The following is a 10,898-nucleotide window of genomic DNA, read 5'->3' on the forward strand; positions in this document are numbered from 1 at the left end:
AAAGTCAGAAAGAACACCACGCCGTATAGAAAACTGGCGTGGACATTTTACAGGAAAGTGTAAAAGGAGAATAGAGACTATCACAGTGTAACCTGAAAAGAAAAATTTTTTGAATTAGTATTGGTTATAAGATTTTCTTTTTTCTATATCCACCCCTTATTTGTCATATGCTTATCTAGCCTATGCTTGAAGCTCTCAATGGAAGAGGCAGCAACTACTTTACTAGGTAGCTTATTCCATTCGTCTACTACTCTATTACCAAACCAATTTCTACCGATTTCCTTTCTGAAACGGAATTTTTCTAGTTTGAAACCATTATTTCTAGTTCTATCCTGTATGCTCACTTTAAGTACCTTGCTAATATCTCCCTTATTTATACCATTCATCCACTTAAACACCTCAATTAAGTTTCCCCTTACTCTACGCCTCTCTAGCGAATGCAGACTTAGTCTTTTCAGTCTGTCTTCATATGACAGGTTCCGGACATCATGTATCATTTAGTAGTGTGGAAGGATCATCATATAGAGTTGTAGAATTTGTTATGGGCTGGTAAAGTTATAAGGGCAGGCCAGAGATAAGACACTTAGGGTGACACAGAAGACAGATGAGGTAGACAGTGGTATGGTGTAGGTTTGGTTATTCGATGGTTGCAGACAAATCCACTTGACCAGTTCAGTGGCAGTTGGCAGGCCTTGAGTCCACCACTCCAAATGTATTTCCTACTGTCTTCCTATGTCAATATTTCCTACTGTCTTCCTCTGCCTGTATTTCCTACTGTCCTCCACTGTCTTCATTTCCTACTGTCTTCCTCTATATATCCTACTCTATTCCTCTTTCTGTATTTCCTACTGTCTTCCTGTGTCTGTATTTCCTACTGTCTTCCTGTGTCTGTATTTCCTACTGTCTTCCTGTGTCTGTATTTCCTGTTGTCTTCCTCTGTTTTTCCTACTGTCTTCCTCTGTATATATTTCCTACTGTCTTCCTCTGTCTGTACTTCCTACTGTCTACCTCTGTCTATATTTTCTACTGTCTTCTCCTGTCTTTATTTCTAACTGTCATCCTCTGTCTTTATTTCCTGTTGTCTTCCCCTGTTTATTTCTAACTGTCTTCCTCAGTCTGTATCTCCTACTGTCTTCTTGTCTGTATTTTCTACTGTCTGTCCTTCAAATGTAGGGCCAGCAATAACCAAGCCACTAAGTTTACAAGGGCTGGCTGTTGATGATATTGTGTTTCCCATCCACAGTGGCACCAGCAACAGGGCCTTGAAGCAGCTGCCAGTCCAGTCCATGCCCCAGAATGTTGGCTAGGCCAGGCTGGTGCTGTTTGTGGCAGTGGGACATACAAACTGGCTGCTGGTGTGACTATCTTGGAAGTCATGCCACTCAGGGAGATATGATGAACACTGCCACTTCTCCCCTGTGCTCATTTTTTAAGGTTAGTCTTCAGTTAGCCCTTGCCAGCAGTGTCCAACATCATTCTATCTACCTGTCTATCTATAACCTGTAATCCAGCAAAGGGTGGCTGCAGACAAAATGCCTCCAAGTCCCTCTGTAACCCACCATTTGATTGCCCTCCCCCCAACTCACTCTCCACACCCAGGATCAGTAAGGATGTAAATAAGCTGGTTTTGGCACTCAGTTTAACTCCAGACTTCACTAAATATTTCCTGCACCATGGCCAGTTTTAGTATGGTGGTTAAGAGGTGGCATGGTTTAATTGAATATCCCCCTCCTTCACTGCCCAGGTCTCACTACCATACAGCATTACACTCCTAACACATGCTGCATACAAAGACCCCTTAGCACGTAGGGAGAGTCCTCTCAATGTCAGGAGGGGCACTTCTTCCAACTACTTCTCACCCTAGCCACAGAGCTAGCTCCAGCCCCACCTCCAGCACACAACATGTCTCCCAAATAACAAAAATCTTCCACACACTCAAGAGATTCACCAGCAAGTTCAATCCTTTCACATCTGACAATCTCCACCTGCTCTCTCCAACACGCAAAATCAGCACTATCTCACAGTCCACCTCTGATACCACTAAATCTCTCATGCACCCACCCATCACAAACACCGCACAAGACGGAACCACCTCCCATGCCCCTGCAGCAAACCGCACATGGCCACTCTCCCTCGTCTTTGACAGCACCGCCACCAACCTCAGACATCATCACTTTTGTTCTATCTGCATTCACCCTCAAGCCCCTGTGCCCCATACCATCTCTCCACTTCCTAAACCTTTCCTTCGCCTCCCTTTCGTTCTCTGCAATCAGCACCAAATCACCAGCACACAACAACTCCCACGGGAGTCCGTTTCTAAAGTCACGTGAAAGGGCCTCAAGTACCATGACAAACAACATGGGACTCAAAACTGACCCCCGATGCACACCAACATCCACGGAAAACTCATCACTCAAATCTCCATTCACTCCCACCTGGGTGTGAGCACCCACACACATAGCCACAACCACCCCAACCAGCCACTCCTCTAAGCCAAGCTTTCTCATTGCCCACTTCACCACCTCCCTAGGGACTCTGTCAAAGGCCCCCTCCAAATCAACAAAAACAAAATAAAGATCCCTTCTCCCACCAATACACTTTTCCTGAAGCTGTTGAACAATGAATATGGCATCAGTGGTCCCCCCACCTGCATCTCATCAATATTCACTCTTTCTCTAATCACACCTTCTAAAACTCTCTCCATTACCTTCATTATCCGATCCAAAAGCTCCATACCTCCACAATTTCACCCCTCCAGGGCACCACTCCTCCCCCTATACACACTTACAATTACACTCTTCAGCCAATCATCTGGGACAACACACTCACAAATAACCCCATTCATCAGGTCAGCGACCAACCCCACCCCCATATTGCCCGAGGCCCCCAACATTTCGGCAGTCAACCCAGACACACCTGCTGCCCTCCCCACCCTCACCCTGCCCACCGCCCCACTCACAGCAGCAGCACCAATCAAAGGCCAAGGGCCAGACACTGGATCTGCTGGCTCCAAACCCTCCCCATCCCAGTCAAACTCCCCACTTAACAACCAACCACAATGCTCCCTCCATGCATCTCCAACATCCCCACTGTTCACCACCAACCCACCTTCATCATTCTTCACACACTGCTCACCTATAATATCCCGATTAACCCTCTTCACCTGACCTGCCACCCTAAATATCATATTTTTCCTTTCCCCATGATTTAGATTATCAAATAAAAGTCTCTGTGACTCAGACTTTGCCCTGTACCTGGTATACCTCTCTTCTAGCCCTATGCTTGGCAGCCAAAAATTCCTCTTTGCTACCACCCATCTTCCATTCCCGGAAAAGCCTTTTCTCCTTAACTGCAGCTTCTACGCCCTCATCTCACCACTAAGTTACTTTATGTCTTGGTAGTTCCTTTGTCCAGCCGCTTGTTACATCAGTAACTCTCAAGAGATTGTTCGTGAGGGCTCTGTACTGTTCATTAACGCCTCTGTCCACAGCTCCCTGTTCAGCCACCGCTCTCCTCATCTCGCTATAGAAGGCATCCCTTACTACTTGGTTTTTCAGCTTCCATATTTTCCTCTAGGTACATAAGTCCTCTTTTTCATCATTCGTTCTTTAAGCACCATATCACAAATCAATAGTTTGTGCTGCTGCACACACTCCCCACTTCCCACAACTTTAACATCCCTCACCAACCTCCTATCGGCCCTCCTAACCAGAAAATAATCTATCTGACTGCTATTTCCCTCAGACTCATACATAATTAACCTACTGTCTCTTTTCCTAAAATACGTGTTGCACACAATCATGTCCGCTGCCTCCCCAAACTCGAGCATCCTTTCCCCTTCTGCATTCCTTATACCATATGCACATCCTCCATGCACTCCTTCATAACCTTGTGCTGCTTCACATACATGACCATTTAAGTCCCCTCCCAAAACCACTCTCTCATCATCCCGCAACCTTATTTAATAAAGCCTTACCCAGGAAGGAATCAGGCATCAGAGGATAGGACTTTTAATTACTGCCTTTCCCGTGCAAGGAGAACATCAGAAAATGCTTTTGGAATTCTTTCAGCCAATTTCTAGGTGTTTAGAATTCCTAGCATCATATGGAATCTCATGGAGAGACAGGCTGACAAATGAGGAAGTGAAGGAATGGTGTGTTGTTGATATGGATGTGATACGAAGCGTTAGGAGAAACACATTAAGGTGGTTTGGCCATGTGGGGAGGATGGACAGTGAGAGACTGACGAGGAGAGTGTATGTGAGTGAGGTGGAGGGGGGGAGATGGAGGGGGATGCCAAGGATGAGATGGAGGGATGGAGTGGAGAGGTATAACAGAGAGGGGTGTGTGAGCTGGGAGCAGGGGAGTGAAATGGCAGGGGACAGGGCGACATGGAGGCGATTTGTTTGTGGCCACCTCTTACGGGATTAATGTGTCTGGCAACAGACAGACAGACAGACAGATTTAAATGTTAGGAGTGAGCAGCCCAGCCTCGGGTACCTACACTCCTGTTGGGGCAAAGGAGGATCGGAGTGTACCAAGAAATAATTTCGTCATTACTGATTAATTAACTGATTACTGAGAATACTGTAGTGGTAATGGTAGTAGCAGTAGTAATAGTAGTAGTAATAATTGTGATGGTTGTAGTAGTAGTAATAGTAGTAGTAGCTGTTGTGATGGTTGTAGCCGTAGTCGTATAGAGAGACATTGATGTTTAATTTACACAGGCATGTTGGAGTCTTTATAAACGATACAAACAGATAGGTGTTGATATTGTATGAGGTGTGACAAAAAAGAAATGGGACTTTGGCTGCTAATGACACAGTTCATCAGCCACACAGTAATGAAGTACATCATAGTGTTGCCCAACATCTCAGCACTGTATGAGAAAAGCAGCACTTCAATTAACCTATTATCTTTCTTTTCACAGGTGGTTTTGTAGCTCCTGTCAAGTGTCCTCTGTCACAGAATGAGCCTTGAGCAAAGGATTAACGTCAAGTTCTTGGCTAACATGGGAAAAACTCCAGCAGAAACCCTTGCCATGCTGAAGGATGTGTATGGAGAGGAAACAATGTCCCGTACACGTATCTGTGAGTGGCACAAGAGGTTCAGGATGGGCCAGGATGATGTGGAGGATGACCCAAATCCAGGACGTCCCTCAACAACAAGAAATGATGCCAACATCCAGAAAGTCAAGGAACTGGTGTGGAGTGATCGCAGACTGATGATCAGAATGATGGCTGAGCAACTGGGATTGAATAGGGAGTCAGTGAGGTCCATCTTATTGGAAGATTTGGGCATGCAGATTTGCACAAAGTTGGTGCCCAAACTGCTCTCCGAGGACCAAAAGACCCGCCATGTGGATGTGTCACTGGACATTTTGGAGCATCACCCCGCCACATCCTGAACTTCTTGTGCCACTCGTAGAAATGTGTACAGGACATTGTTTCCTCTCCCCACACATCCTTCAGCATGGCAAGGGTTTCTGCAGGAGTTTTTCCCAAGTTAGCCAAGAACTTAATGTTAATCCTTTGCTCAAGGCTCATTCTGTGACAAAGGACACTTGATAGGAGCTACAAAACCACCTGTGAAAAGAAAGATAATTGATTAATTGAAGTGCTTCTTTTCTCATACAGTGCTGAGATGTTGGGCAACACTATGATGTACTTCATTACATTATTGTGTGATTGGCAGCCAGTGTCCCGTTTCATTTTTGTCACACCTCGTATGTTTGTATCATTTCTAAAGGCTCCAACATGCCTTTATATATGATACAGAGGGGTGTTGATATCGTACGTTTGTATCATTTCTAAAGGCTCCAACATGCCTTTATAAACGATACAAACAGAGACGTATTGATATCATATGTTCGTTTTGTTTATAAAGGCTTCAACATGCCTTTATAAACGATAGAAACAGAGAGGTGTTGATGACACATCCTCATGCAATTAGTGCAGATTTAAAGAGTTTTATTGTAACATGAAAAAATATTATGGAAATTGGCTGTTTGGGTTTGGTAATGTGTACTGTATTATAAATGAGTTTTTATTCCTGTAGAACAGTAATAATTGGATGAGAATGAATGAATGAATGAATGAATGAAAGAACAGTAATGAGAAGTTGCACAGTCTGTTGCATAACACAAGCACAGTGGCTGCCCTGGATGCTGGTACCTTCAGCTGGATGTGGGTCTTCCAGTCTGCCTGAACGTTTTTCGTTAAAGTGTGTGTGTGTGTGTGTGTGTGTGTGTGTATTTTTACCTAATTGTATCTTTACAGGAATGAGTCAGGCTCATACTGTTCTGTGTATTAAACCATTTTTATCATACATATCCATAAATTTGTGAATAGTTTTGGCACACGCTATTTCATTCAGTAGTGCATTCCACTGATCAATTGCCCTATTTGGGAAACTAAATTTCCTTGCATCTTTATCACCTCTCCTTTTACATACATGTAGTTTTTTGCAGTGTCCTCTTGTTGATGCTTCCCCATAGGTTATATATTCATTTATGTCTATTTTCTCTTTCCCTGAGATGCATTTATATGGCATGATCATGTCTCGTCTTTACCTTCTCTCCTGTAGTGTTGGTAGATTCAGTTTTTCTAGTCTTTCTTCATAGCTTAGATCCCTTAAGCTTGGTACCCATCTTGTAGCTGCCCTTTTTACTTTTTCAGTCTTATCTATGTGTTTTTTGAGATGAGGATTCCAGACTACTAATGCATACTCCAGGGTTGGTCTGATGAACGATGTTATTATCTTTCTCAGTGTGTCTTCATTTATATATGTGAATGCTGTTCTCATATTAGTAAGCAGTGTATACTTGTTATGTAGCTTCTCACTGATGTGATCATCTGGAGATAGTTTGTTATTGATAATCACTCCTAGGCCCTTCTCCTTTTCTGATATGTGTAGGGTTGACCTTCCTAACTTATAATCCCAATTTAATCTTTTCTCACTTTTGCCACTCTTAATTACATGACACTTGTCCACATTAAATTCCATTTGCCATTTATTGCTCCATTGTGTGTGTGTGGGGGGGGGGAAGAAGAAACCAGAGGCCAGTGACTCTCTATGTTGTAGGAATGGCTCTGTTCCATTGGCTGAAATCTATGTAGTATTAACTCAGAATTTTCCACCCACAGAAGTTCAGGCCTCTGGATCTGCGACCCAAGAAGACCCGTGCCATCTGATGCAGCCTGACAGCGGCAGATGAAGCGCCTCACACCTAAGATATCTATCTATCTATCTATCTATTGCCAGATGCCACAATCCCGTAAGGGATGGCCATTTGACTTTGAGTTATTTGTTTTATGGGAAGGGGCACTAACCCTCCACCAACCCACTCGCTGACACATAGGGAGCATGTATGGTTTGGTTGTATGGTTACCACCCAGCATTGTAAGTGGTTTCTTGGCTTACAGGAAACCATTTGGCTTGTCACTCAATGTAAAGCCACCTGTAAAGGAAAGAAAAGCAATAAGAAGTGACAGGAAAGATGGGAGAAACAGGAAGAGAAGAGGGCAGGCACAGAAAAAGAATGATACAGGCTAAGGAAGAAGTAGGCAGCACTACATCAAGTGCGTGGATGATGGTCGCCACCACCTACCACACACCTAAGATATCAAGAGGCGAATTTCCCACCCCGAAGGTATCCGTCAAAGTATAAATAAATGTCGGAATGTCTATTCTTTAACCCCCACTGAACTCTTTTTAATTTCCCCTGAAGAGTTAGATGACTGCAACTGTGTGAGAATGTTAGATGTCTGAGCAATTGTGTATGAATGTTAGATGTCTGAGCAATCGTGTGAGAATGTTAGATGTCTGAGCAGTTGTGTGAGAATGTTAGATGTCTGAGCAATTGTGTGAGAATGTTAGATGTCTGAGCAATTGTGTAAGAATGTTAGAGGACTGCAGTTGTGTAAGAATGATAGGGAATGTTTAATTATGTGTATCTCTTGTCAGTTTTTATCCCAGAGTGAAAAATAAATTGTCTGTCATGTGAAATGTAAGTTTTATTAGCCACAAGAGGCTTTTTTAGACTTAACACATCTCTGTGATTCATTCTCATTGTATCTCAGCGTCCTTTTGTACGTAACATAATGAAGACAATGATGCAGGAGAATACTGAGTTGCAACAAGATAAATCAGTAACAAAAAGGAACTACAGTGCCTGTCATACAGCTTATAATGTGGCATCTTGTAGGTTGGGCCATCCACCTTTACTGTTTACATCTTGTGCTTATAGATTAGTCACTTACAGGAGCAGCCTAGCATGGACTAACCTACCTTAAGTTTTCCCTTCATATGCTTTTTTTTTTCCAATTTCTTGCAGTTAACCTTTCATGTTTTTTGTTTATGCTTTGTTCACCCAAACTTTTCGCAGTTAAATTTGCATGTTGATAGTAACGTTCTTTGTTCTTCCAGGTTTTTGTAGCTACACTTTCATGTTCTTTATGTCCTGTGTTTCTGTCAGTGCCATATTCTGTATTTATGTGCATTTTTCTGCCTAACTTATACTGTTATGTTCTGTATGTGCTTTGGTCTGCCAATTTATGTGCTTTTGTCTGCCAACTATCTTCAGTTATCCTCAGCTATGTTCTTCTCTTGAGTCATTGCTTAGCCAGAGTTTTAAATCATGGCCTGTACTCTCATCAGTTAAGGCAGCTCCCTAACACTTCTTCCCAAGTACAGTAATACCTCGATATACGATACCCCTAGATGCAATACACCGGCTTAACGATGAGGGTAGAAATACCACCATACCGGTACCACACCTAACGATGGCCAAACCCTGGTGTAATGATGGGTTTTTATTTTTTTTTACCGAGTTTAATGATATCTTAGATTAAACTTGTGCATTTAGGTTGACTTATAAACTGTTTTTAGACATAGATTAATGTGTTTCAGCCATAGGTGGGGTGAACATTAACATTCTGGGGTACAGTTTACTAAGCTTGATGTTTTCCAGACATTTTTGATGAATTTCAGATTTTATATTATTGGTTTTAGTGAGTTATTTACAGGTGTTAGTTTTAGGTTAGCTTCCTTGACAGCTGTTAGGCCATTTAGATTGGCTTTAAACTGGTTTTGGGCTCATTTGGGTGGGTTGTGGGCTTGTTTTTTGGGGAAATCCAAGGCTGGTAAACAGTTCACATTGAAATACAGTACATGTTAAAAGTACCCCGATATATGATACCCTGCCTAACGATGGGGTTTTACCTAACCAATTAGATTGCTGAACTGGGGTATGCCTGTAATTTATTTTGCTTATTACCCCTTGCTGTCCTTTTGTCATCATCATCATCATCATCATCCAAACCTCGTTTCCCACCTTAGGGCAGGATAAGGATCTGTTCTTTTGTACATTATTTAAATCATTCTAATATCACCATACGCTTCCTAAAAACCGTACAAAATCCTATTAACCAGCTGTATCCAAAAATAAATATCTAAGGACTAGGAAGAGAATACAAGCCATGTGTACAGTACCATGGCTCACCTCAGTTTGGGGATTCTTACAGAAAAAGGATGACATCATTTGAACTGAGTGTTTGATTACATCTTTCAGTATGTGGCTTCATATATTGTCTGTTTTCACTTTACTCAGCTAGATATGAACTCAGGGGACTGGTGGGCAGCATCTCCTGAAAGGAGGATGGTGATCTGCTGCAGAGCGCTTGAAAATATGTTTCTGTAGACAAGAAAGCAGGGAAAGGATAATAGCTCAGGTAAATGAGAAAGCCTTCGTTGGTAGTGGGCAGTGGTGTTTAGCATAGCAGACAGTCCAGCACCGGAGGCCTTGTGATGTGTTTTGCAGACCCCACACAGCTCTTATTTTTCTTTCTCTTACTGATGTATGAACGGTGGGAGTTTGTGACCACATACAGGGTAACACTGATATGTACAGTATATGCAGAAATAAACTGGTAAGGAAAGGTGCTTGGGTGTCTTCCTAACCAGTGGGTATATGACTTATTCTTTTACTTAGTCACACTTGTGGGAGCTGCCTAGTGTGGGCCAACTGGTCTACTGTAATATATTACCTGTATTTCTTTGATGGATGACTGGAGGTTGGAAATACTACAAAATAATATAAAGGTGGAACCAGCAAAGGACTGAGGTAAGTCAATGTGAAGGTTAGGTTAGGTTAGGTTAGTGAGGTAAGTTGCCTAAAGAATATAATAATACTGATCCAAGAGTAGCCCCATACAGCAAGAGAATTGAACACTCCTTGAAAAGTACAACAAAAGAAGCTTTAAGGTATTGGAAACCCCATATAAATGAAGATCTGTCAAAAGCTGCCAAAATATAATTTAAAACCAGTAGAAAACATTCCAGTACTGGTAAGAGGAGGGAAGGAGACTGGTGAAAAGGAGGAGGAGGAGGTTGAGAGATGGGAGAAGGGGCAGAAAAGGAATTATGCATTAATGAAAAAAAACGAGAAGAGGAATCATAGAAAGGGGGAGGAAAAATGGGAGGAGAAAGGCAGAAAAGGAATGCATTAATGAAAAAATAAAAAAAAGAGGAAAAGATAATGAAGAAAGGAAAGATGGGAGGAGAAGTGGCAGAAAAAGAATGCATTAGTGAAAAAAAAAGAGGAAAGCAAAGAAAGATGGAAGGAGAAGAGGCGGGAAAGGATAAGTCTTACAGAGGAGGAGAAAAGGAAGGAGAGGAGATAGGAGAAAAAAGGAATACAAAAAGTTATGTGGAGAGGAAAATGAGACAGGGAGGAGGCAGAAAAGGAATACAAGAATTCTTATAAGAAGGAAAATGAAAGGAGGAAAGATGGGAGAAGAACAAGAAGAAATAGGAGGAGAAAAGGAAAGAAGAGGGCAGATATATATTAAAAAATAATCTCATCTCACAAGGAAGGGAAAATATAAGTATTGAGAGTGA

The 10,898-nt window shown here is 42.3% G+C and overlaps 1 pseudogene; it reads left to right on the forward strand.

The window, feature by feature from the left end:
* Nucleotides 1-5,010: 5,010 nt before the first annotated feature.
* On the forward strand, nucleotides 5,011-5,406 carry LOC145397240 (protein GVQW3 pseudogene; annotated as a pseudogene).
* Nucleotides 5,407-10,898: the final 5,492 nt, after the last annotated feature.

Source organism: Coenobita brevimanus, chromosome 40 (assembly GCF_032717465.1).
Source record: "Coenobita brevimanus isolate Jiangsu-jjx chromosome 40, ASM3271746v2, whole genome shotgun sequence".
Classification (NCBI taxonomy): Eukaryota; Metazoa; Arthropoda; class Malacostraca; order Decapoda; family Coenobitidae; genus Coenobita; species Coenobita brevimanus.